Below are 17,407 nucleotides of genomic sequence, written 5' to 3'. Positions count from 1 at the left end.
GCCAAATGAGCAAAAACACAGGTTTGAGCTGCGAAACAATTTTTTCTAGAAGTGGAAGAAGAGGATGGGAGCTGGAATGAGTGGAGGGGGTCCCTGTGGGCCCCACAAGCTTGCTAGCCGCCACCAGGGGGTGGCGGTGGCACGGCTTGTGGCCCACTGGTCTGGCCCCCAGGCCAGCTCTCAGGCCCAATATTTTTCAAATATTCCAGAAAAAATCATACTAAATTTTCAGGACCATCGGAGAACTTTTATTTTCGGGGTATTTTTCTCCGGGACGCTAAAACAGAAAACAGGAAAAACTAAACTAAATCTATCATTTTTCTTCTAAGCAACAGAAAATGAAAGCTCAAAACAGAGGTAGGTGACTCTTTGATTCATCCATTTCATGGTCATCGAAATAAATCTGTCAATGGGGTTGATCAAGTCCTCATGACAAAACCTTCTTGAATCGGAAGAGGGAACGGAGAATTTTTCGAATAGCCACTAAGTCACCTCAATAGGGATATGTATCTCCCCAACAAGCAAGTCATACTTCATCTTGACACGAGGAATAGGGAATTCAAAGCTCCCAATAAGAATCGATGTAGTCTTTTCGATAGCATTGATGCAATGTACTTGATATCGTCTCTTCGGAAAGTGCACTGTGTGCTCATTACCGTTGACATGGAAAGTGACATCGCCTTTGTTGCAATCTATAATAGCCCATGCCGTGTTTAAAAAGGGTCTTCCGAGGATGACAGCCATGGCATCGTCCTCAGGAATATCCAAAATAACAAAGTCTGTTAAGATAGTGGTATTAGCAACCAAAACAGGCACATCCTCGCAAATGCCGATAGGGAAAGCAGTTGATTTGTCGGCCATTTGCAGAGAAATTTTAGTGGGTGTCAACTTATCCAATTCAAGTCTACGATAAAGAGAGAGCGGCATAACACTAACACCGGCTCCAAGGTCACATAAGGCAGTTCTTATGTAGTTTCCTTTAATGGAGCAAGGTATAGTGGGCACTCCGGGATCACCAAGTTTCTTAGGAGTTCCACCTTTGAAAGTGTAGTTGGCAAGCATGGTGGAGATCTCAAGATCTGGTATCTACCGTTTATTAGTCACGATATCTTTCATGTACTTGGCATACGGAGACATCTTGAGCATATCAGTTAACCGCATCTGCACAAAGATGGGTCTTATCATCTCAACGAAGCGCTCAAAATCCTCATCATCCTTTTTCTTGGATGGCTTAGGAGGAAAGGGCATAGATCTCTGAACCCATGTCTCCCTTTCTTTACCATGCTTCCTAGCAGTGAAGTCATTCTTATCGTATCTCTTAGGTTGTGGGTTATCAGGATTAACCGTAGGTTCAATCTCCACATCCTCATCATTGCTAGGTTGAGCATTATTATGAACATCACTGTCCATATTGTCACCAGGTTCATGTTCATCACCAGATTGTGTTTCTGCATCAGACGCAGAAGTATCATTAGGTTCTTCAGGTGTGACAGTATTTTGCGAACTGGCATGTAGGTTTCCATCATCCTTCTTCTTCTCCTTAGGATGACTGGGTATATCAGCATTGATTCCTTGAGAATCTTGATCAATTCTCTTAGGATGACCTTCAGGATACAAAGGTTCTTGAGTCATTTTGCCTCCTCTAGTAATGACTCTGACAGAGTTGTCATTTAATTCATTGAGCAAGTCATTCTAAGCTTTAAGTACTTGTTCTACCTGAGTAGTAATCATAGAGGCATGTTTACTCAGAAGCTTCAGATCATTCACATTTCTGTCTAGACAAGCACTTAGATGGCTAAGCATACGAGTACTTTGTTCCCAATGTTTGCTAACATAATCATTGAAACTCTGTTGTTTGGCAACAAAGTTGTCAAATTCATCAAAGCATAGGCTAGCAGGTTTGTGAAAAGGAATATCACTCTCATCAAACCTACGCAGAGAATTCACTTCTACTACTTGTATCGGGTTATCGAGACCATGGATCTCTTCGATAGGTGGTAGATTTTTGACATCTTCAGATCTAATGCCTTCCTCTTGCATAGATTTATTGGCTTCTTGCATATCTTCATGACTGAGGAATAGAATACCTATTTTCTTCGGAGTTGACTTAGGAGGTAGTTTGGGAATAGTCCAAGCATTATCGTTGATCAAGATGTTATTCAGTAGGGTCTCAGCTTGTTCCACAGTTCGTTCCCTAAAAACACAACCGGCACAACTATATGGTGGTATCTAGAGGCATCGCTAAGTCCGTTATAGAAGATATCAAGTATCTCGTTCTTCTTAAGAGGGTGATCAGGCAAAGCATTCTGGAGCTGGACGAGCCTCCCCCAAGCTTGTGGGAGACTCTCTTCTTGGAGTTGAGCAAAGTTGTATATTTCTGGCAAGGCAGCTTGCTTCTTATGGGCAAGGAAATATTTCTCACAGAAGTAATAGACCATATCCTGGGGACTACTCACACATCCAGGAGCAAGAGAGGTGAACCGGGCTTTAGTGTCATCCTTTAAAGAGAAAGGAAACAGCTTAAGGATGTAGTAGTGGCGGATCTTCTCCTCACTAGTGAAAAGGGTGGCTATATTGTGTAGTTTGGTAAGATGGGCTACGGCCGTCTGAGACTCATAACTGTGAAAAGGATCAGATTCGACTAGAGATATTATCTCAGGATCGACAGAGAATTCATAATCCTTATCGATGATAAAGATAGGTGAAGTGGCAAACTTCGGGTCGTATTTCATCCTAGCTTTCAGAGATTTTTCCTTCCACTTGAGAAGTAATTTCTCAGCGTCATAGGCATCCTTACACGCAAGAAAATCCTCAGCTATCTCTCCCTCCATAACGTAACCCTCAGGTATATCATGCAATTCATATCTAGGAGAGCTAGATCTAGCAGGAGCAAAAGCAGGTTCTATCTCAATAGTATCGGCAGTTTCAAAAGCATCACGAGCATTGGTAGTAACTCTAGCAATATGAGCATCTAGGAATACTCCCAGTGGAACATCAGGCAAAGTAGTATATCTAGCAATGTCAAGCATAGCATCATCAGGCATAATAGCATCTCTAGCATCATCAGGCATAGCATCTCTAGCAGTATCAAGCATAACATCATCAAGCACAGGCGACATATCAAGATTTCTAGCAGGAGGTGATGTCACAAACTTACTCATAACTGAAGGTGAATCAAGTGCAGAGCTAGATGTCAGTTCCATACCTCCCCTTGTAGTTGAGGGCAAAACTTTGGTTTTTGGATCCTTCAGATTCTTCATAGTGATCAGCAGATATAAATCCCAAGTTATTCAGAGAATATAGCAATACCTCCGCGGCAACGGCTCCAGAAAAATGTTGATTCTGTGACAGCAGACCTTCCCCTGCAACGGCACCAGAAGAATGCTGCTAGCACTCTCCGGCAATCGAAACTAGAAGAATGTTGTTGACGGCCCACCAGTGCGCGGGATCGCAACAGTTTTCGAGGGTAGAGTATTCGACCCAAATTTGTTGATACGCCTATAGGAGGTGAGAGGATACTCTCAAGTATTAGCAGCTGAATGTGTGAGATTCAACCACACGTGAAAGATTAGTATCTGCAAGCAAGGTATCAGCAGCAATGTAGTATGATAACAATGGTGTCAGAAACAATCTGTTGATGGCAGACTATTTCTAATGGTTGTATCAATGGCGCCAGAAGTTGCCCCGTTGACGGAAAATGTCTGTTCCCGTCAACGACCAGCGAATCAAAATTGTAGCAGGTAGCAGCAGTGTAACGAGTAATAGAAGTGGCAAGGAACAGCAGTAGTGACAGCAGTAGCAAGTAGCAACAGTAGCAAGCGACAGTAGTAGCAGCAGAGCAAGACAAGTAACAGCAGCACTGCAAGAAAAGTAACAGCAGAAGTAGGACAAACTCATAGGCAATGGGTCGGTGATTTGTTTGGATGATATTCATCATGCAACAACTATAACACGGAGAGATATGTGGCTACCTCCCGTTCGTCAATGTGATGTTGGCATGCATTTCGTGTGTCGTCATACGTGCTTAGGGAAAAGAACTTGCATGACATCTATTGTCCATCCCTCCCGTGGCAGCGGGGTCCAAAAGCAAACTATGGGATATTAAGGTTCTCCTTTTAATAAAGAACCGGACCAACGCATTAGCACTTGGTGAAACCATGAACTCCTCAAACTATGGTCATCACCGGGAGTGGTTCCGGTTATTGTCACTTCGGGGTTGCCGGATCATAACACATAGTAGGTAACTACAACTTGCAAGATCAGATTTAAAACACACATATATTGGTGACAACATAATAATTTCAGATCTGAAATCATGACACTCGGGCCCTAGTGACAAGCATTAAGCATGGAAAGTAGTTGCAACATCAATCTCAGAACATAGTGGATACTAGGGATCAATCCCCGTCAAAACTAACTCGATTACATGATAGATCTCATCCTACTCATCACCGCCCAGTGATCCTACGAATAGATTACTCACGAACGAGGAAGAGCTTCATGGAATTGAAGAGGGAAGAAGGTTGATGATGACGATGGCGACGATTTCCCCTCTCCGAAGCCCAAAACGGACTCCAGATCTGCCCTCTAGATGAAGAACAGGATGTGGCGGTGCCTCCGTATTGCAAACGCGATGAAATCTTTTCTCTTGATTTTTTTCTCGGACGAAAGTGAACTTATAGAGCTGAGATTGGGGGCAGCAGAGCCATGTGGGCCCCACAAGCTTGCCATCCGCCACCAGGGGGTGGCGACTACTGGGCTTGTGGCCCACTAGCCCACCTTCTCCGGTGGATCTTTGCGCAGGTATTTTTCATATTTTCCAAAAATATTATGCGTAAATTTTTAGGACGTTCTGAGAACTTTCATTTCTGCACAAAAACAACACCAAGGCAATTCTGCTGAAAACAGCGTCAGTCCAGGTTAGTTCCATTCAAATCATGCAAATTAGAGTCCAAAACAAGGGCAAAAGAGTTTGGAAAAGTATATACGATGGAGACATATCAAATCCCCCAAACTTAAAACCTTGCTTGTCCTCAAGAAACTCAGTTGACAATCTGAAAGAGAAAGAAAAACTTTGACAAACTCTGTTTGATCTTGTTGTTGCAACTATGTCTAACTCATAACCAGAATTTCAGCAAGATCACAAGTTAACCACATAAGCTAGTGACACAAAGGTCTCACGGTAAACTAATATCAATGGCATAAACAGCTAACGAGCAAATAATAATGAGTTTCAAATACCAACACTTCAATCAAAACAAGCATGAAGCAATATGAATAGGTGGTATCTCGCTAGCTCTTTCTGAGACCGCAAAACATAAATGCAGAGCACTTTCAAATATCAAGGGCTGACTAAACATTGTAATTCATAGCAACGAAGATCCAGTCATAGTCATACTCAATATCAATCAAAAGCAAAGCATAAAAATGACAGAGGTGCTCTCTAATTGGTGCTTATATAAGAAGAGGATGACTCAACAGGAAAATAAATATACAGGCCCTTCGCAGAGGGAAGCATTGATTTGGAGAGGTGCCAGAGCTCAAGCTTTGAAAACAGAGATAATAATTTTGGGTGGCATGCTTTCATTTTCAATGCAATGACCAAGAGTTCTCAATATCTTCCATGCTACTCATGCTATAGGCGGTTCCCAAACAGAAAAGTAAAGTTTTAACTCCCCCACCACCAATCAATCACACTCCACGGCTAGCCGAATCCTCGGGTACCGTCCATACTAACATCAATCCGGGGGGAGTCTTGTTTTACAGTTATGTTTTCGATTTAAGCGTGGAACTGGGAATTCCAATTACCGGCCCCTTTCTCGTGAATGACAGTGAATAAACACATGTCGAGGATAACACTCCTAGCATGGAAGATAACAATAGCCCCCTGTCACCACATGAGCGGTTCGGGCATGAAAAACAGATTATTTCTTGAAGGTTTAGAGAGTGGCACATGCAAATTTACTAGGAACGGCAGGTAGATACCGCAAATAGGTAGGTATGGTGGACTCTCATGGAAAAACTTTTGGGTTTATGGAAGTGGATGCACAAGCAGTATTACGCTTAGTACAAGTGAAAGCTAGCAAAAGACTGGGAAGCGACCAACTAGAGAGCGACAACAGTCATCAAGATGCATTGAGTTTGACTAACATTGAATGGAAGCATGAACAGATATAAATCACCATGAACACGAACATCATAGAGGCTATGTTGATTTTGTTTCAACTACATGCAGGAACATGCGCCAAGTCAAGCCACTTGAATCATTCAAAGGAGAATACCATCCTATCATACTACATCATAGTCATCTGAAAATCTATGTTGGCATTCAAGACAAACCATTATAAGCTCTCAGCTAAATAAGCATGGCATCAGAAACTATGATCTCTAAGTTGTCGTTGCAAACATGGTTCTCTCACAACAAAGCCGAATCTGGATCGACAAGCTAGTCATATTTATAAAAACAAAATAGATAGAGTTCATACCAGCTTTTCAGTCTTAGTCACTTCATCATATATCATCATTATTGCCTTTCATTTGCACGATCGAACGGTGTGAACAATAATAAGAGTGCTCGTGCATTGGACTAAGCTGAATCTGCAGGAAAATACAAAGGAGAAGACAAAGTAATATGGCTCTTTGAAAGCTAAACAGGTATGCATGCAAGAACCACTAAACATAGTAACCAATATATTCTACCTTGACCCAAAGAAAAAGAAAACTATTTACATGGGAAAGCTCCCAACAAGCGAAAGAAGAAAGAAAGATCCTTTTGGGTTTTCTCAAAAGGACCAAATCAAGAAAACGAGAATAAACTAGCATGGATAATAAAGTGGAAAAGTGTAAACACCGGCTAACAAAGTGAAAGCATAAGGATGAATGTAAAGTCGGTGAGAACACGTGCTCCCCCAAGCTTAGGATTTTTGCCAAGTTTGGTCTACTCCCAAGGTGGGAAATAACCAGCTCCGGGATACTCTGGAGCAGACTGTGGATGCCACTGCTGTGTGAGCTCCTCTGGCTCCCACTGATAAACTGGCGTCTGGTACTCGACTGGCGGCTCAGGCACGGGCACCTGTGGTTGGGCCAAGCCCCAATATGCGTAGATGACCGAGGGCATAATAGTGTACCGGCCTGCATGAAGATCGAACAAAGAAGGAGCAGGCAAAGTAATAGTCTCTCGAGTACCCTGACTAAATACCAGGTTATAAATCATCCGTCTACTAGCATCTCTATCTAGAAAATTATGGCGAACCATGCTGTCATAATCCAGATATTTCTCAGGGATAAGCATCTCTCCTTCCACTCCCAGTCTAATGGGTATCTCAAAGTGTCTGGCAAGACGGGTAGCATAGATACCTCTATAGACGACACCCTTGGAATGGTTGGTGTTCAACCGCTAGGCCACTATAACACCTAGGCTATAAGTCTTATCGTTATAAAGGCCTTCGCACAAAACCGCAAGGTCTGGAGAACTAAGTGATCCAGCCTCCCCACGGGCAATCAAACATTTTCCCACAAATAATGAGAAGTACCGAAGCACAGGAAAATGTATGCTAGCAATTCTAGCGCGAGACACTCCTCTCTCCTATCCAACAGCAATAGTACCAATGAAACCCTCCAAGTCCTGTGGACGAGGGTCACGGATATCCCCAACATAAGGTAATTTGCATACATTGCAAAAATCCTGTAGTGTCATGCACTGGGGAACATCGTATATCATGAACTCAACCATGGGAGGATTCTTCCTCGGATAAAAGTTGAAGCTTTGAACGAAAATATTGGTGAGGAGGAGGTATTGTGAGCACTTATCTGCAACGAACGTAGTAATATTTGCGGCGTCCACCAAGTAATAAAAGTCTTCATAAAGCCCAGCAGCGCGCAAAAATTCATCACTTGGCCATTCGCACGCTCGAACTTCTGTGACTCGAGGGACTACGTACTTGGGGTGGTTCTTCTCATCCTCCTTGGGGTTACGACTTGAGGAGCCTCTCAAGAACCTCCTCATCTTTTCCTTTTTCTAGCTCTGAAAAATTCGGAAATTTTTAGAGACTTCGAAAGAAAAGTGAATAAAGATTAACCCAACTCGTAGCAACTACTCCTACTAGTGCCTAGAGACCGTATCACGCGCTAAAACTACTTAGGACCAGCTAAAATCAACATTTCTAGCTCAAGAACAGGGTCACCAAGGTAGCAAGAATACGCGAAGGATAAAGCACTAGAGCAAAAACTAATTGGACCAATGGAGGAGTCACTTACCAAGGAGTTATTTCCCCAAAACGGTTCGGAGAATGGTGCTATGAGCAAGGAGATCGAAAATCACAGCCAAATGAGCAAGAACACGGGATTGAGCTGCGAAACAATTTTTTCTGGAGGTGGAACAAGAGGATGGGAGCTGGAATGAGTGGAGGGGGTCCCTGTGGGCCCCACATGCTTGCTAGCCGCCATCAGGGGGGTGGCAGTGGCAGGGCTTGTGGCCCACTGGTCTAGCCCCCAGGCCAGCTCTCAGGCCCAATATTTTTCAAATATTCCAGAAAAAATCATACTAAATTTTCAGGACCATCGGAGAACTTTTATTTTCGAGAGTATTTTTCTCCGGCACGCTAAAACAGAAAACAGGAAAAACTAAACTAACTCTATAATTTTTCTTCTAAGCAACAGAAAATGAAAGCTCAAAACAGAGGTAGGTGACTCTTTGATTCATCCACTTCAGGGTCATCGAAATAAATCCGTCAATGGGGTTGATCAAGTCCTCATGACAAAACCTTCTCGAATCGCAAGAGAGAACGAAGAATTTTTCGAATAGCCACTAAGTCACCTCAATGGGGATATGTATCTCCCCAACAAGCAAATCTTACTTCATTTTGACACGAGGAATAGGGCATTCAAAGCTCCCAATAAGAATCAATGAAGTCTTTTCGATAGCATTGATTCAATCTACTTGATATTGTCTCATCGGAAAGTGCACTCTGTGCTCATTACCGTTGACATGGAAAGTGACATTGCCTTTGTGGCAATCTATAACAGCCCCTGTCGTGTTTAAAAAGGGTCTTCCGAGGATGACAGTTATGGCATCGTCCTCAGGAATATCAAAAATAACAAAGTCTGTTAAGATAGTGGCATTAGCAACCACAAGAGGCACATCCTCGCAAATGCCGATAGGGAAAGCAGTTAATTTGTCGGCCATTTGCACAGAAATTTTAGTGGGTGTCAACTTATCCAATTCAAGTCTACGATAAAGAGAGAGCGGCATAACACTAACACCGGCTCCAAGGTCACATAAGGCAGTTCTTATGTAGTTTCCTCTAATGGAGCAAGGTATAGTGGGCACTCCGGGATCACCAAGTTTCTTAGGAGTTCCACCTTTGAAAGTGTAGTTGGCAAGCATGGTGGAGATCTAAAGATCTGGTATCTTCCATTTATTAGTCACAATATCTTTCATGTACTTGGCATACGGAGACATATTGAGCATATCAGTTAACCGCATCTGCAGAAAGATGGGTCTTATCATCTCAACGAAGCGCTCAAAATCCTCATCATGCTTTTTCTTGGATGGCTTAGGAGGAAAGGGCATAGATCTCTGAACCCATGGCTCCCTTTCTTTACCATGCTTCCTCGCAGTGAAGTCATTCTTATCGTATCTCTTAGGTTGTGGGTTATCAGGATTAACCGTTGGTTCAATCTCCACATACTCATCATTGCTAGGTTGAGCATTATTATGAACATCATTGTCCATATTATCACCGGGTTCATGTTCATCACCAGATTGTGTTTCTGCATCAGACGCAGAAATATCATTAGTTTCTTCAGGTGTGACAGTATTTGGCGAACTGGCATGTAGGTTTCTATCATCCTTCTTCTTCTCCTTAGGATTACTGGGTCTATCAGCATTAATTCCTTGAGAATCTTGATCAATTCTCTTAGGATGACCTTCAGGATTCAAAGGTTCCTGAGTCATTTTGCCTCCTCTGTAATGACTCTGACAGAGTTGTCATTTAATTCATTGAGCAAGTCATTCTAAGCTTGAAGTACTTGTTCTACCTGAGTAGTAATCATAGAGGCATGTTTATTCAGAAGCTTCAGATCATTGATATTTCTGTCTACACAAGCACTTAGATGGCTAAGCATACGAGTACTTTGTTCCAAATGTCTGCTAACATAATCATTGAAACTCTGTTGTTTGGCAACAAAGTTGTCAAATTCATCAAAGCATAAGCTAGCAGGTTTGTCAAAAGGAATATGACTCTCATCAAACCTACGCAGAGAATTCACTTCTACTACTTGTATCGGGTTATCGAGACCATGGATCTCTTCGATAGGTCGTAGATTTTTGACATCTTCAGATCTAATGGCTTTCTCTTGCATAGATTTCTTGTCTTCTTGCATATCTTCGGGACTGAGGAATAGAATACCTCTTTTCTTTGGAGTTGGCTTAGGAGGTGGTTCGGGAATAGTCCAACCATTATCGTTGATCAAGATGTTATTCAATAGGGTCTCGGCTTGTTCTACAGTTCATTCCCTAAAGACACAACCGGCACAACTATCTAGGTGGTCTCTAAGGGCATCGGTAAATCCGTTATAGAAGATATCAAGTATCTCGTTCTTCTTAAGAGGGTGATCAGGCAAAGCATTTTGTAGCTGGACGAGCCTCCCCCAAGCTTGTGGGAGACTCTCTTCTTGGAGTTGAGCAAAGTTGTATATTTCCTACAAGGCAGCGTGGTTCTTATGGGCAAGGAAAAAAAATTCACAGAAGTAATAGACCATATCCTGGGGACTACTCACACATCGAGGAGCAAGAGAGGTGAACTAGGCTTTAGCGTCATCCTTTAGAGAGAAAGGAAACAACTTAAGGATGTAGTAGTGGCGGATGTTCTCCTCATTAGTGGAAAGGGTGGCTATATCGTGTAGTTTGGTAAGATGGGCTACGACCCTCTCAGACTCATAGCCGTGAAAAGGATCAGATTCGACTAGAGAGATTATCTCAGGATCGACAGAGAATTCATAATCCTTATCGGTGATAAAGATAGGTGAAGTGGCAAACTACGGGTCGTATTGTTGGAAATATGCCCTAGAGGCAATAATAAATTAGTTATTATTATATTTCTTTGTTCATGATAATCGTTTATTATCCATGCTATAATTGTATTGATTGGAAACACAATACTTGTGTGGATACATAGACAAAACACTGTCCCTAGTAAGCCTCTAGTTGACTAGCTCGTTGATCAAAGATGGTCAAGGTTTCCTGGCCATAGGCAAGTGTTGTCACTTGATAACGGGATCACATCATTAGGAGAATCATGTGATGGACTAGACCCAAACTAATAGACGTAGCATGTTGATCGTGTCATTTTGTTGCTACTGTTTTCTGCGTGTCAAGTATTTATTCCTATGACCATGAGATCATATAACTCACTGACACCGGAGGAATGCTTTGTGTGTATCAAACGTCGCAACGTAACTGGGTGACTATAAAGATGCTCTACAGGTATCTCCGAAGGTGTTAGTTGAGTTAGTATGGATCAAGACTGGGATTTGTCACTCCGTGTGAACGGAGAGGTATCTCGGGGCCCACTCGGTAATACAACATCACACACAAGCCTTGCAAGCAATGTAACTTAGTGTAAGTTGCGGGATCTTGTATTACGGAACGAGTAAAGAGACTTGCCAGTAAACGAGATTGAAATAGGTATACGGATACTGACGATCGAATCTCGGGCAAGTAACATACCGAAGGACAAAGGGAATGACATACGGGATTATCTGAATCCTTGGCACTGAGGTTCAAACGATAAGATCTTCGTAGAATATGTAGGATCCAATATGGGCATCCAGGTCCCGCTATTGGATATTGACCGAGGAGTCTCTCGGGTCATGTCTACATAGTTCTCGAACCCGCAGGGTCTGCACACTTAAGGTTCGACGTTGTTTTATGCGTATTTGAGTTATATGGTTGGTTACCGAATGTTGTTCGGAGTCCCGGATGAGATCACGGACGTCACGAGGGTTTCCGGAATGGTCCGGAAACGAAGATTGATATATAGGATGACCTCATTTGGTTACCGGAAGGTTTTCGTGCATTACCGGAAAAGTTTCGGGCTCATCGGTAGTGTACCGGGAGTGCCGGGAGGGGTGCCGGGGACCATCGGGAGGGGTGTCACGCCCCAAGGGGTCTCATGGGCTATGGGAAGAGATAAACCAGCCCCTAGTGGGCTGGAATAAGTTCCCACTAAGGCCCATAAGGTTTGAGAAGGAAAAAACACAAGGTGGAAAGAGTTTCCAAGTGGGAAGGTGGAATCCTACTCCAAATAGGATTGGAGTAGGACTCCTCCACCTCCAATTTCGGCCAAACCTTTAGGTTTTGAGGCTGCCTCCTCCCCTCCCTCCCACCTATATATACGGAGGTTTTAGGGCTGATTTGAGACGACTTTCTCACGGCTGCCCGACCACATACCTCCATAGTTTTTCCTCTAGATCGCGTTTCTGCGGAGCTCGGGCGGAGCCCTGCTGAGACAAGATCATCACCAACCTCCGGAGCGCCGTCACGCTGCCGGCGAACTCTTCTACCTCTCCGTCTCTCTTGCTGGATCAAGAAGGCCGAGATCATCGTCGAGTTGTACGTGTGCTGAACGCGGAGGTGCCGTCCGTTCGGTACTAGATCGTGGGACTGATCGCGGGATTGTTCGCGGGGCGGATCGAGGGACGTGAGGACGTTCCACTACATCAACCGCGTTCTCTAACGCTTCTGCTGTACGATCTACAAGGGTACGTAGATCACTCATCCCCTCTCGTAGATGGACATCACCATGATAGGTCTTCGTGCGCGTAGGAAAATTTTTGTTTCCCATGCGACGTTCCCCAACAGTGGCATCATGAGCTAGGTTCATGCGTAGATGTCTTCTCGAGTAGAACACAAAAGGTTTTGTGGGCGGTGATGTGCGTTTTGCTGCCCTCCTTAGTCTTTTCTTGATTCCGCGGTATTGTTGGATTGAAGCGGCTTGGACCGACATTACTCGTACGCTTACGAGAGACTGGTTTCATCGTTACGAGTAACCCCCTTTGCTCAAAGATGACTGGCAAGTGACGGTTTCTCCAACTTTAGTTGAATCGGATTTGACCGAGGAGGTCCTTGGATGAGGTTAAATAGCAACTCATATATCTCCGTTGTGGTGTTTGCGTAAGTAAGATGCGATCCTACTAGATACCCTTGGTCACCACGTAAAACATGCAACAACAAAATTAGAGGACGTCTAACTTGTTTTTGCAGGGTATGATTGTGATGTGATATGGCCAATGATGTGATGTGATATATTGGATGTATGAGATGATCATGTTGTAATAGAAATATCGACTTGCACGTCGATGGTACGGCAACCGGCAGGAGCCATAGGGTTGTCTTTATACTAACATATGTGCTTGCAGATGCGTTTACTATTTTGCTAGGATGTAGCTTTAGTAGTAATAGCATAAGTAGCACGACAACCTCGATGGCAACACGTTGATGGATGATCATGGTGTGGCGCCGGTGACAAGAAGATCGTGCCGGTGCTTTGGTGATGGAGATCAAGAAGCACGTGATGATGGCCATATCATGTCACTTATGAATTGCATGTGATGTTAATCCTTTTATGCACCTTATTTTGCTTAGAACGACGGTAGCATTATGAGGTGATCTCTCACTGAAATTTCAAGACGAAATTGTGTTCTCCCCGACTGTGCACCGTTGCGACAGTTCTTCGTTTCGAGACACCACGTGATGATCGGGTGTGATAGACTCAACGTTCACATACAACGGGTGCAAAACAGTTGCACACGCGGAACACTCGGGTTAAGCTTGACGAGCCTAGCATGTGCAGACATGGCCTCGGAACACATGAGACCGAAAGGTCGAGCATGAATCGTATAGTTGATATGATTAGCATAGGGATGCTTACCACTGAAACTATTCTCGACTCACGTGATGATCGGACTTGAGATAGCGGATTTGGATCATGTACCACTCAAATGACTAGAGAGATGTACTTTTTGAGTGGGAGTTCTTAAGTAATATGATTAATTGAACTAATTGTCATGAATATAGTCTAATGGTCTTTGCGAATTACGATGTAGCTTGCGCTATAGCTCTACTGTTTTTATATGTTCCTAGAGAAAATTTAGTTGAAAATTGATAGTAGCAACCTTTGCAGACTGAGTCCGTAAAACCGAGGATTGTCCTCGTTGCTACGCAGAAGGCTTATGTCCTTAATGCACCACTCGGTGTGCTGCACCTCGAGCGTCGTCTGTGGATGCTATGAACATCCGACATACACGTTACTGATGACTACACGATAGTTCAGTGCAAGATACTTGATGGCTTAGAAGCAAGGCGCCGAAAACGTTGTAAAACGTCACGGAACATAAGTGATGTTCCGAAGAGATGAAATTGTGATTTCATGCTTGTGCCCTTGTTAAGAGGTACGAGACCTCCAACAAGATTCTTTGACCACAAAGTAAAGGAGAAAAGCTCAATCGTTGAGCATGTGCTCAGATTGTCTGAGTACGACAATCACTTGAATCAAGTGGGAGCTAATCTTCCAGATGAGATAGTGATGGTTCTCCAAAAGTCACTGCCACCAAGCTTTGAGAGCTTCGTGATGAACTATGACATATCAAGGATAGATACTATGATCTTTTGAGTGATTCGCGATGTTTGACACTGCGAAAGTAGAAATCAAGAAGGAGCATCAATAGTTGATGGTTAGTAAAACCACTAAGTTTCAAGAAAGGCAAGGGCTAGAAGGGATACTTCGTGAAACGGCAAAACAGTTGCTGCACTAATGAAGAGACCCAAGATTAAACCCAAACCCGAGACTAAGTGCTTCTGTAATAAGGGGAACAGTCACTGAGGCGGAGCAACTCTAGATACTTGGTGGATAAGAAGGCTGGCAAAAGTCGAGAGAAGTATATATGTGATATACATAATGTTGATGTGTACTTTACTAGTACTCCTAGTAGCACGAGGGTATTGGATACCGGTTCGGTTGCTAAGTGATTAGTAACACGAAATGTAAGCTACGGCATAAACGAAGACTAGCTAAAGGCGAGGTGACGATACGTGTTGGAAGTGTTTCCAAGGTTGATATGATCAAACGTCGCACGCTCCCTCTACCATCAGGATTGGTGTTAAACCTAAATAATTGTTATTTGGTGCTTGCGTTAAGCATGAACATGATTGGATCGTGTTTATTGCAATACGATTATTCATTTAAGGAGAATAATGGTTACTCTATTTTCTTGAATATTCACCTTCAATGGTTTATTGAATCTCGATCGTAGTGTTACACATGTTCATGATATTGGTGCCAAAAGATACAAGTTAATGATGATAGTACCACTTACTTGTGGCACTGCCGCTTGAGTCATGTTAGTATAAATTGCATGAAGAGGCTCCATGCTAATGGATCTTTGTACTCACCTGATTTCGAATCACTAGTGACATGCAAATCATACCACATGAGCAAGGCCTTGTTTTCATTGAGATGAAGTAAGATAGTAACTTGTTGGAAGTAATACATTTTTGATGTATGCAGTCCAATGGGTGCTGAGGCACGCAGTGGATATCATTATGTTCTTACTTCACTGACGATTTGAGTAGATACAGGAGTATTTACTTAATGAATCACAAGTCTGAAATGTTGAAAAGTTCAATTCCGTTCAGAGTGAAGTTCGTCGTAACAAGAGGATAAACTGTCTACGATATGATCATGGAAATGAATATCTGAGTTACGAGTTTTGGTACGCAGTTAAGACAATGTGGAAATTGTTTCGCAGTTCATGCCACCTGGAACATCATAGTGTGATGATGTGTCTGAATGTCATAGCCACGCACTATTTGGTATGGTGCATACTATGATGTCTCTTATCGAATTACCACTATCGTTTATGGGTTATGCATTAGAGACAACCGCATTCACTTTAAATAGGGCATCGCGTATTTCCGTTGAGATGACACAGTATAGACTGAGGTTTAGAGAAATCTAAACTGTCGTTTCTTGAAAGTTTGGGCTTCGACACTTATGTGAAAAAGTTTCAGTCTGATAAGCTCGAACCCAAAGCGGATAAATGCATCTTCATAGGATATCCAAAACAGTTGGGTACATCTCCTATCTCAGATCCGAAAGCAAAGTGTTTGTTTCTAGAAACGGATCCTTTCTCGAGGAAAGGTTTCTCTCGAAAGAATTGAGTGGGAGGGTAGTAGAACTTGATGAGGTTATTGAACCATCACTTCAACCAGTGTGTAGCAGGGCGCAGGAAGTTGTTCATGTGGCGCCTACACCAATTGAAGTGGAAGCTGATGATGATGATCATTGAGCTTCGAATCAAGTTACTACAAACCTCGTAGGTCGACAAGGTCGCGTACTGCTGCAGAGTAGTACGGTAACCCTGTCTTGGAGGTCATGTTGTTGAGCAACAGTGAACCTACGAGTTATGGAGAAAGCGATGGTGGGCCCAGATTCCGACAAATGGCTGGAAGCCATGAAATCCGAGAGAGGATCCATGTGTGAAACCAAAGTGTAGACTTTGGTAGAACTACTTGATGGTCATGGGACTATTAGGTAAAATGGATCTTTAAAAGGAAGACAGACGATGATAGTGATAAGTCACTATTAAGAAAAGCTCGACTTGTCGCAAAGATGTTTCCGACAAGATCAAACAGTTGACTATGATGAGACTTTCTCACTCGTAGCGATGCTGAAAGTCTGTTAGAATTATGTTAGTAGTTGCTGCATTATTTATGAAATATTGCATGTAGGATGTCAAAACATTGTTTCCTCAACGGTTTCCTTGAGCAAACATTGTATGAGATACAACCATGAGGTTTTGTCGATCCTAAAGATACTAGCAAGTATGCAAGCTCCAGTGATCCTTCAATGGACTGGTGCAAGCATCTCGGAGTTGGAATATACACTTTGATGAGATGATCAAAGATTTTGGGTTTTTTACAAAGTTTATGAGAAACCTGTATTTCCAAAGAAGTGAGTGGGAGCACTATAGAATTTCTGATAGGTATATGTGGTTGACATATTGTGGATCAGAAGTAATGTAGAATTTCTGTAAAGCATACAAGGTTGTTTTGAAAGAAGTTTTCAAAGGAGTACCTGGATTACGCTACTTGAACGTTGAGCATCAAAGATCTATGGAGATAGATCGAAAAGCACTTAACGGAAGTTTCAACAAGATGCATGCCTTGACAAGTTTTTGAAAGGAGTTCAAAATAGGTCAGCAAAGAAGGAGTTCTTGGTTGAGTTGTGAGGTGTGAATTTGAGTAAGACTCAAAACCCGACCCCGGCAGAATAAAGAGAATAGACGAAGGTCGTCTTCTATGCCTTAGCCGTAGAATCTAAAGTATGCCATGCTGTGTACCGCACCT

Source organism: Hordeum vulgare, chromosome 2H (genome assembly GCF_904849725.1).
Source record: "Hordeum vulgare subsp. vulgare chromosome 2H, MorexV3_pseudomolecules_assembly, whole genome shotgun sequence".
In the NCBI taxonomy this organism is placed as follows: domain Eukaryota; kingdom Viridiplantae; phylum Streptophyta; class Magnoliopsida; order Poales; family Poaceae; genus Hordeum; species Hordeum vulgare.
Note: the sequence above shows the minus strand (reverse complement) of the source record.